Source organism: Bactrocera latifrons, unplaced genomic scaffold (genome assembly GCF_001853355.1).
Source record: "Bactrocera latifrons isolate USDA-ARS-PBARC rearing strain unplaced genomic scaffold, ASM185335v1 scaffold_391, whole genome shotgun sequence".
Lineage (NCBI taxonomy): Eukaryota > Metazoa > Arthropoda > Insecta > Diptera > Tephritidae > Bactrocera > Bactrocera latifrons.
Genome location: NW_017537036.1, coordinates 54,640 through 65,466, shown reverse-complemented (window position 1 = coordinate 65,466; position 10,827 = coordinate 54,640). Strand labels below are relative to the sequence as shown.

The window sequence follows — 10,827 nt, the reverse complement described above, 5'->3', positions numbered from 1 at the left end:
CCTTACAAGCGCTAAATAGTATTCCTTATTGACCATTTGATTCCATGGAACGATTTCATACATAGTAAACCACATCACTGTAATCAATGAAAACGACGAGCATCATCTTGATTTTCGAATGACTTTAACGTGATTTTTTGAGTTTCGGCTGATTTTAGGAAAGTWATTCCCCAGATGATTAAACAGTTTCGACGTCATATTCATAAACCCACGTCTCGGCACCAATAATGATGCGTTTAATGAATGTAGAGTTCTTCTCCTCTACTTCGCCAAGCATCTTTTTYTGTCTTCTACTCGACGTCGTGTGGGTAGAAAATGCAGGCCTTTTGGTATGAATCTAGCATTGATACGCTGCATTCATACTCGAAATTGTAAACAAAATGTAATGAGCCGAATTAGAGTTATTCAAATCCTCTGCTTATAACAAATGTCTTCCTAAATTGTATGGTATTTCTCATAAAAACGATTTTTACAAGCTATTAAAATGGGAAAATTTAAGTGTTCAACAAAACTTTTAAAATTAAAGTTAAATTTCTGCCTTGCTGAAATTCATTTTAAATAGTTCCATTTTAGTCCAGAAATTAGATAGTTTGGTTTTTTGGCTCTTCCTAGTATACCAGACATGCACCTTAAACTCTCAAGTAGCCAACTGAATTGTAAAGGTTGCGTTCACTTTTATTTTAGTTTATTCAATCAGACTACAATTTGATGTTTTATTATTTGGGATAGAAATCCATAGATTATCTGTAGGCACTTTAGARTGATCAGAGAGTACTCTTTAAAGATCATTAAGATCTCCGAAAATAAATTCATCTTCAACCACAGACTTATATTCCAATGAATCTTGGGAATTCTTTAGATTTCCGACGCTCTCAGTGTTGTACTCCATTTTAAGCCCATTTATTCCGCCATTCGGCACTATATTTTCATAAACCTTTTTCACAAACCGTTTTGAAATCCAGGGAACTATGCTGTAATTGATGAAAGTAAGGTCAACAGTTATGTTGGCAAACATGTCTTTTTGTAGTGGCAGAAAATATTCGTAKAAAAATCCACTTCGTTTCGAGCGGGTAGGACTGCTGTAGGTATACTATGTACTTGGCAAATTATGTTACCATGTGATCAAATTTAAACCGGACTGACAAAAAGTGGCTTTTGCGAATGAGTTTAAATGAAAGTTTTCAAAATGTAATCTGAGGGTTGCCAAATCTATATTCTTACCGAGCGCAATATGTGGTAATTTAGCACATGTCTGTAGGGTACACTCTCTTTACTAAATAAAGCAATTAAATTGCCCTAACAGAGTTGTGAATCACCTCTTGTAACAACATGTTATCCACACTATGCTTTTTTTAAAATGATTACCGTGATTTCTGTGATGTCATGCTTACTGAGGCAGGTTTATTGTTTAAAAGTTATCACCACAGTAATATCATACGCGATGATCCGATTTGTGACTTCAGATACTTAGCGGTGAATGGCGACTTTTGTAGGTCAAAGATTTAGTGGCTTCAATATACGTATGTCCAATTAATTGAAAAATGGCAGTTATGGAAATTAGTTTTAAGTGCCCGAATCAGTAAAGTTTTTAACGCATTGAAGCGTTGTGAAGCAGAAATGTCGTTGGAAAAGAGAAGTTTTTAGTCTAGATGTGCCGGAAATTTTTTCCTTACTATGAAGGCATTTGGATGATGGTTTGCCTAACAATAGGATTGGAAAGAGTCAAGATCTCAATCACAATTCATTASATCATATTACATATAGTATGTAGCATAAAATTTTCAGCATCCGCTGTCAGATATAACCAATATATTGGGTAGTCGAAAAAGTCTTTTCGTATTTGTAATAAAATTTGAACTTATTTTTATTTTTTAATTTTTTTTTATTTTGTATTTATACTAATAAATAAATAAACAAGTACGTACAATTTTGATCGATCACTTTTTGCATTTTGTCCGCTAGAGACATTATTCCACGACTACCCAATATAAACATTTTATAACCAAAACTCAAATTTTGTTTGCTATTATAACGATTTTCGTGGCCTATAAACTTATGAAAAGTGATGTTACATTATTTTGCATATTAGATGACGATTTCGGATGGCTGTACAAGATATAGCTACCAAACAAACAGATATTGTATAATCATCTTAAGTCCAAAAAGCGTATCTGAAAAAAAAAAATCGAAATTGGGTCTTTAACCGATTACATTTATAAGCTTCTTTTATCAATTATAACTTAGTTATAACCAAAAGAAAAACTTTGTCAAATTTTGTTTCAATATGTGTTAAGTATGCTCCAATCTGTATATTAGATACATTGTAAGCAACTTTGGCAATAGCAAGAGAAAAATTACAATCCGCGATGCAAGACTTTTTATATCCCTTTCCTTTCTAACGCGCAGAAATTTTCGAAGCATTTCAGCGGGTTTTCATGCTACCAATGCCGCTGTGGAGACATCATTCATTGTCTGCGATGCAAGTGACATTTTTGCTATTAGAAAGCAATCCCTCGTAGTTGGTCCTTAATAACAAATCAGTGCTTTCGGTTGACAAAGAATGTGCGCACATTCTTTATGTGCTCGCAAACACGCAGTAAGAAACTAATTAGAATGCAGTCTAGAGAACTGCATGTGCTAGGCAGATGCATGCAGCTTTGGTGTATGCTGGTATATAAGCGATTTTATATACTTTTATATATGTATGTATTAAGGTTAGTTGCTGCACCTAGTCACTATATATAGYCACAAGCCAGCAATGAATATGAAAACTGTCGAAATCATTAAGACGGGCATTAAGAAGCATGCACACAGCCACTGATTTCATGCTTATGTATACGGTAGCTACATACATAAATACGTATATGCGTATATGCATATATACATGCATGTAGAAGTACTTTTGTTGGCCTACGTCACATATACAGCCTAAAATATTGCTATCTTGTGCCTATAAGGCTACTAAAATCAGTAGATATTTATTGTCAGTTGCTTTCGAGTACATGCAACCCTTTATATACCGTTATGAAGCGTTGCATAACCTCAAATATATGCAGGCGTGCAGTCTCTAGAAGTCTCGTGCACGAAATTTGTGTTGGTTTGCTATGCGGCTACTATTTATAAACACATGTACGCGCCTATACAACAAGTTCCCGTTTGAGGTTATGTAAGTTTAGCTGTACTTTCCATACTTCCATGGCGCTATTTACTATCAATACATCTTATACTTGTTGTTTACTGCACTCTTGCCAGTAAGAGATCGATGTGTTCAACTGCTGTTGTTACTGCTTACCACTTTCTCTACCTTCTCATGCTGCGCTGCTTTGTATAGGCTTGCTTATATGCTTTGCTGAACGTGGAGTTGCCCCTTGAAGTCTTCTGCATTTTGCTTCATTTCTTGTATATTGTTTACTGTTTCTGTGTATTGCTGCATATTGAGCGTCAGTCCTCTAACACACATATCCTGCTTGTTGTCGTACAGGGCGTATGTGAAACTTTATTATAACTTGAATAGGGTTTCTTAAGACGGTTTTAGTATCCAGAAGGAAGCCTCGGAGAGCCTATAAAGTTTATTAATAAATGATCCGCGTGACGAGCTTAATAGATTTTGTTAATATTGTCGTTATTGGACCATTATAACATATAGCTGCCGAATCAAATCTGGTTTTGTATGGTAAACTTTTTTATTTTACAGGATATCGTCATAAAATTTGGCATGGACGGTTATGCAAGGCAGCTCTATAATTTATGAAAAATCGGTTTATGTAGGATCACAGTAGCATATAGTTCATATATAAACTGACCGTTTAAAAATAAATTCTTGTATAAAAAAATTTCTTATTTCACAAGATGTCTTCACGAAATTCGACATGCAAAATTATCCAAGTCAACAGTACAATCTCCGATGAATTTCTTCAGATCAGGCCACTGTACGATATARCTGCCATACAAACTGACCGTTTAAAAATATATTCTTGTATGRAAAACTTTCTTATTTCACAAGATATCTTCACGAAATGTGGCTAACATTAATATGCAAGACAACGCCAGAATCTCTGAAGAAATTGTTCAGATCGGACCGTTATATCATATAGCTGCCATACAAACGGATCGATCTATATCAAGTAACTGGAAGAAAAACTTTTTTATTTTACAAGATATTTTCATGAAATTTGGCTCACAATATTATCCAAGACCGCACCACAATCTCTGAAGAAATTATTCAGATCGGGCTACTATATCATATAGCTGCCATAAAAACTACTCGATTAAAAAAAGTCCCTTTAGGAAAAACTTTTTTATTTGAAAGGATATTTCCATGAAATTTGGCTCTCACTATTATCCAAGACAACGCTACAATCTCTGAAGAAAATGCTCAGATCGGAACACTATCATATAGCTACCATACAAACAGATCTATCCATGTCAAGTTTTTGTATGTAGAACTTTTTTATTTGACAAGATATTTTCATACCATATAAACTGTACGATCAAAATCAATACAAATAGTTTATTTTATATCCTTTTATGCCATAAGATATGCACCTGTGAAGGGTATTATAACTTATGTGTCGCCGAAAACAACGATGCTTCTTGTTCTAGAATAATAACAAATTTTCACACACAAGTAAATGCCATTATTTGCAGCATTAAATATTTAGCAAATAAACACACTTCCACAAATATATTTAGAGCAACAATAATTTACTGTTCGGCAGGCTTAAGTCACTGGCCAACACACAAATCCAACTGTTTGTTTGCCAGATTTTCAATTCTCTAATTTTGTATAGTCACTTGATGTATATGTGACCATCCATGTACGTATATGTTTAGTTGTGTATCTATATATCCATATGTGTTTTTGTATATATGTTTGTGTGTGGTTGGTTTTGTGTTCATAGCGGCTTTCGACTTTTAGCAAAGTCCTCTTGCAGTCATCTATCGACCCTCACACTCATACAAATCCACCAACATGCGTTGATATGTATTTACAGGCGTCTGTTTGCYTGCTTGTCTGTCCATTGCACTCACCGTCTGCCAGTTGCTGCCACTTTACCATACACCAACGCATTGCTGGCTGGCCTTCCTTTGCTTTTGCTGACGACGATAAGTACTGTGGCTACCAGAAAGCTGCTACTCTCTACGAAAGAATGCCATAAGATTTAGTTATAAAACTAGAGCAATAGGTTAATATACATATGTATGTATGTTTAATTCACTTGCATACATTTAACGTAATCATTTATTTTCTATGCGCACATACACACAACGCAATTATATATACATATATTTGTATATGCCTCTAACTCACAGCCGGCATTATACACATGTGTGTTAATGAATTACTATGCAGCTGTGCGTGTGTGAGTGCACTGGTGTGCTGGTGTGCTGGCATGCTGCAAATCTTCACATTCGTCTGTTTGTGTGTATGTATGTGTTTGCAAAAATTTCACACTTGCACTTGAGTTTCTCGACAACTGTCTGCAAAACTTATATGTACCTCTGCGTGTATATGTGTGTGTGCTCTGCAACCTTGAAAGTTCTATAATAAAATTAAAAGAACGAAAATAGCAAAACCACTCACAAACTTTTAGTTCAACGTCTACATATAAATATATGTCTCTATATATCGTATGCATATTGCCGGCGTGCACATTTATAATGTAATATCGCTTGTGTGGGTGTTTGTGTGTGTGCTTTTGTATAATATATGCCAGCATAAGTTTGTTTATCGTTGCCAAAGTTTAACACTTGGCACATTTTCTCTATTGCCGGGTTTTTATGCAGACAGCGTGTCTGCAAAGTTTCAATTGCCTTGCACTACTTTACTCACCAGCCCACAAACACCCACCCACGACTATACCTCATTTAGAGTTTTCTTGCACTTCGTGCTGCTTTTGCACTACTTGGACGTTTKTGTGCGGCAAAGTCACTTCCGTTTGTTGATATTTATTTTCGTTGACCCAATATAAAGTTCAGAAATATTTAATAGTTTGCCAGCTTAAGGTGTGTTTAACAAGTTTGTGGGTTTTAAGGCTCTTTAATACTTTCGATTTTGTTGCTTGTGTGTATGAAAAGGTGTCTTATATATATTGAATGTTGAGTCTGGTGTATTTCAAGTAGTTCTATTCTGATATTCACAGGAATTCATAAGTTTAATGTCAAACCGATGTGAGCAGATTTGCAAAAATAAAGAATAAATCGTGAATATATACAATTACGCAGACATAAATTCCCAGTATGCATCAACAGCTCTTCTGGTTGTTTGTCCATACTACCACTTTTTTTTTTTTTTTTTTTTTTTTGGGTTTGTAGAGGAAAGCATCAAACACCGTAGTGCGGAACTTCAATCCGCTAAACCTAACCCTCTCCCATCTCATGTCACTGCCACGGGAACACTGTACTAAGTATTACTTACTTCATGGGAGGGAAGAAGACAGTTAAGTCTCCTCTTTCGTACAAATTGACTGACGCCTAATCTGTTGTAAATGTTGCAATCTTATCATAATTAGAGCTGCTACTTCACTGACAGTTTTCCATTTTACATAAGACTCGCAGTGAAATTTTCCACCTTGAGACTAGCTCCAACAACGATTTTCCGTTATACTCGAAAACCGAGGGCAATACACTTTTTACACATGGTCTAAAGTTATGATATTATAGTATTTGTATAGGTAGCTTCTAAATCACAAATAGGCAGTCAGGTGGAAATGCAGATGCCCATGTTGTCTATCAGCGAATGTATGTCTGGAATCAGTCGTCGTCCTTTGGATAGAGTTTGCCACCGTTGCTACCACATGCGATTCTTTTGATTCTCTCTTCTCTTTTTGCTGCTGTAGACGTCTCTGATAAGTTGTATATTCATATGAGTTCGCCTCTCTGGATGTCAATCGGCGCCATACAGACTAATACCTCAGCAGCATCGTTTCATATGGTTCGGAGCGCACTTTCAGTGCGTTTATTGGTCTTGCATAGGAGTTTATGTCTAGCGCCTGTATCTATATTTGAACCGCATACAGTATAACTGATTTCATTACGTTAGCTATTAAAAATCGCACACAGCCCCTATTTGCCGTCATTCTGGATTATATAGCATTATAGATTTTAGTTGTTTTACATGTCGTAGTTTCCAACTACCCCACTATTGAGTCCACTATTATACCAAGGTACTTCAACTGTGGTTATGAACTAATCTCATCTTCTTCTATGGTGAGCGATATCTTTTCTCCAATTTTCCTGGAGCTTATGAGCATGACTTTTGTTTTCTGCTCAACCAGCTCTAGATTCATATTAGCAAACTATCATCGCAATCTAGTTATATGCAGTCATTTGTTCCGGAGGGCATCCAGATGTTTTGCCGCTGCTACCACTATGAGCTCATTCGCATGTGCAATTGTTTTCACAATACTAGCACTTCTGCAATTTTATTCATTTGAAAATGAAATTTTATTAAGAACATAAATAAGAAATGTTCATTTAATAACTAAAATAATGAAAAATGCACACGTACTTAAGCGGCAATTAATTTTGAAAAAATTTAATTCTCTTGATGCCTGGCGTTGTGGACGATTTTTCTCTTTAAAATTTTCTCAAATTCAAAAACCAAAGAAGTTTAATTCTAACTTCAATTTCACAAGCGGATATAGTCTTTAAATCACATCCGCCTTCTCTTAACATACTCTTAACTTCTTTTTTTGTCCACAACCATCGAATGTTTTACTAAATCCACGATTTTGTTGTTTTCTATTCTGAACGATCAGCTCACCTTGAACTAAATCTTGTTCTAAATACAATCTTATGGCAAATCTGGTTGTTTTCTCTAGCAAATATGTATTASTCGAATGTCATCAACATTGGCCCAGAAAGACCATTATTCTTAATAAATTGACTTTAACTCCAACTCGTCTGGCAATTTTTTTACAAATTTAGTGCCCTTTCTTTAAAAAAAAGAATATTATACCCTATATTTGTACCCATACTACCCCCAAACCACTTCGTATACTTAATAACCTCTGAACCATTGATTACCTTTTAAAAATTGTATTGTTCATTCTGCATGCTCTTCATATATCGAATACGACTAAATTTTTTTAATAAACTCTTTTTTAGATTCGGGTGCCACCTATTGTCAAAGTTTTTGATAAATCAAGTTACTTTTTCCTAGCAAATACATACATATATTCAATATTATCGAAATTGAATTCTAAATATTATTATTTATAATAATTGGGTAACGGAGAAATTTTGAAGCAAATTCACATGTCTTACTGAAAAATCTAAAAAAAATTATCTTCACTCAGCCGAAACCTATGAGGATTTGATTAGTCAAAAAAACTTTGCAAAATTGTGGACAATAAAATGAGTTATTGTCATCAAATTAAGATATGGGCCAAATAATAATAAATTATATACCCCATCAATGTCAATAGAATAAAAACATCATAACACAAAATAATTTTTGTAGGATTTCGCTATGTGGAGCATATCTTCGTTTATCAAAGTCACAAACCTTTCTTTTATCCTCGTTAAACACCATGCGTATTGAAGTGCCTTTGATTCTGAAAATTATATTTATCTTTTATAAAATTAATTCATAATGCATMAGAAAACACAGTATTAAAGTCAAGATTGAAATTATAAATTGAGAAAATATTGAAAATAGCAAATCGGTTAACGATGCGATAAAAATTTAGTTATGACGGATCATAGCGATCCCGCAAATTTTTGATAACATTTTTGTTGTATGAAAATTTCTTTCCAACAGCATTCTTTTTTGATTTGAGAACAGGAAATTGTCGCTGGAGGGTATTTCTAGAGAATACAGTAAATGCGGAAGCAATTTGAAGCCTAATTCAAGTATTTTTGTCATCATTTTAACTGACATGTGACAGCGTGCATTGCCTTGGTGAAACAGTACTTTCTTTTTCATCGAATGCGAACGTTTTTCTGTGATTTTGTCCTTAAAATGGTCCAATAATAGTATGTAATAGTCGCTGATGAGGGTGCTTCCCTTTTCAAGGTAATCAATGAAAATTATTCTATGCGCATCCCAAAATACAGATGTCATGGTATGCAATCCGGATTTCGGAGTGAAATTATAGCGCTATGTTTCATTAATTGTCATCTATTGACCCAAGACCTTGTGTTCTTTACGCTTGAACATCTCCAAACACTCCGAATCATACCAAATATTCGTAATGATATGATATACACATTCAGTCGATATCTTTAGAGTGCCTGCTGTCACGAATAACTTCACTTTACGGTCATCCAAATTTATTTTGTGGACTTTTTTGATGGTTTCGTCGGTAACAATCGCTTTTGGGCGTCCACCTTCTTCCGTCTCATTTTACCAGCTCAAAACTTAGCATATTCATCCTTGAGGGTTAATTCTAGTAGCGCCATCTAAATGTTAAGCTGCAGACTTTTCAATAGACCTGATATATAGTATATGCATACATATATAACTAAATGCATATAAATTTAACTAAAGTTGCATTCATTCAGAAACGACAGCTATACAGTTTTGTGGACTTTGTGTCCCCAAAATTGGTCTAATTCCATTAAGAAATAATCTATTTTATTTTTTATTGTAACAATTTTTATTGTTTCAAAAATAAAAAACCAAAACAACAAAAGTAAATATTTCGATCGTTAAATCCGGTAGCAAGGTAAATTGTAAATTGCGGGTCATTCAATCACTTTGAACCGCCTGCCGTAATTTTGAACTTTTGAAGTGATTTTAATATTATTTTTCTTCGAATTTATTTGTCTTAAAATATTATTTACAGTAACTCATAATCTGTATGTAAGACCCCGCGTGAACCTCAAGTTCAAGAGCATGAAAGCGAATTTCATTGCACCTTGTTAAGGTGTGTTCATACGTTTGCGCGGCTGAGTGCGTGTGTCTGTTTGTGTGYGACAGTGATGTGAAGTGTTTGTGTTCGGTCAACAAATTTTAATTGAAACGAAGTTCTAAGCGAGCGCCAGGCGTCGTTAACATGACATTTATGCCATTTAAAGTGCCACACTAAATTTACTTAATGTTTTTGTAGCAAACTTTTTTGTTGTTGTTGTACCGCAACAAACACAGCGAGTAATTAAGCATTGTAAGGACAGTGGAGTGAACTTGCTTACGCACACTTTGGGCTGTCTCTTATACACATCTCCATTTAAAGTGCCACACTAAATTTACTTAATGTTTTTGTAGCAAACTTTTTTGTTGTTGTTGTACCGCAACAAACACAGCGAGTAATTAAGCATTGTAAGGACAGTGGAGTGAACTTGCTTACGCACACTTTGGGGATCTACAAATACGTATGAATATTTCAAATTGTTTTGTTTTCTACTTTGTACTATTCTGTTACTATTTTTATCCGCTGTGTTGTTGTACAATGTGTTGAAGCAAAGATTTATGGCTATATTGCTGATCTTTCAGTGCAAATATGGCAAAAAAAAATATAAAAAGTTAAAAACAAAGGTATTTTAATGTCTCATATTTTAACTAAAGTGAATTTTGAGTTTACTTAGCAATTTCATTTATTCAACGCACGAGAAAGCGTTAAGAAGTCTCGTCCGGGTTCGATAAAGCGGTTGCGTCCACGAAGTTCTTCAAAGGTGAAAAGKCAAGCCGTTTTTATTGTCTAGTGATGTGAGAAAACCTTTTAAAGGACAATTAAAGCAATTTTTAAAAATAAACAACAAAAGTGATTTGTAAAAAATATTTCGAAAAAAAAACCAAAGTAAAAAATCTGAGTTTTAAAAAACATTTCGAAAAAAGCAAAAAAAGTTTTAAAAAATTATTTAAAATATTTAAAAAAATTTAAG

General features: G+C 34.3%; 1 protein-coding gene across 3 annotated transcripts in view; it reads left to right on the top strand.

Annotated features, from left to right (window-relative positions):
• The first annotated feature begins 10,537 nt into the window (after window positions 1–10,537).
• The window catches only part of LOC108972322 (phospholipase B1, membrane-associated), a 3,640-nt gene continuing 3,350 nt past the window's right edge, over window positions 10,538–10,827 (top strand). Inside the window, exon 1 of one of the 3 annotated variants that reach the window (XM_018938857.1) lies at window positions 10,538–10,617. The gene's annotated coding sequence lies outside the window, so the exon portion shown is untranslated. Of the gene's footprint in view, window positions 10,624–10,827 lie in introns of all 3 variants that reach the window. The other 2 variants (XM_018938855.1, XM_018938856.1) reach the window with 2 other exon arrangements.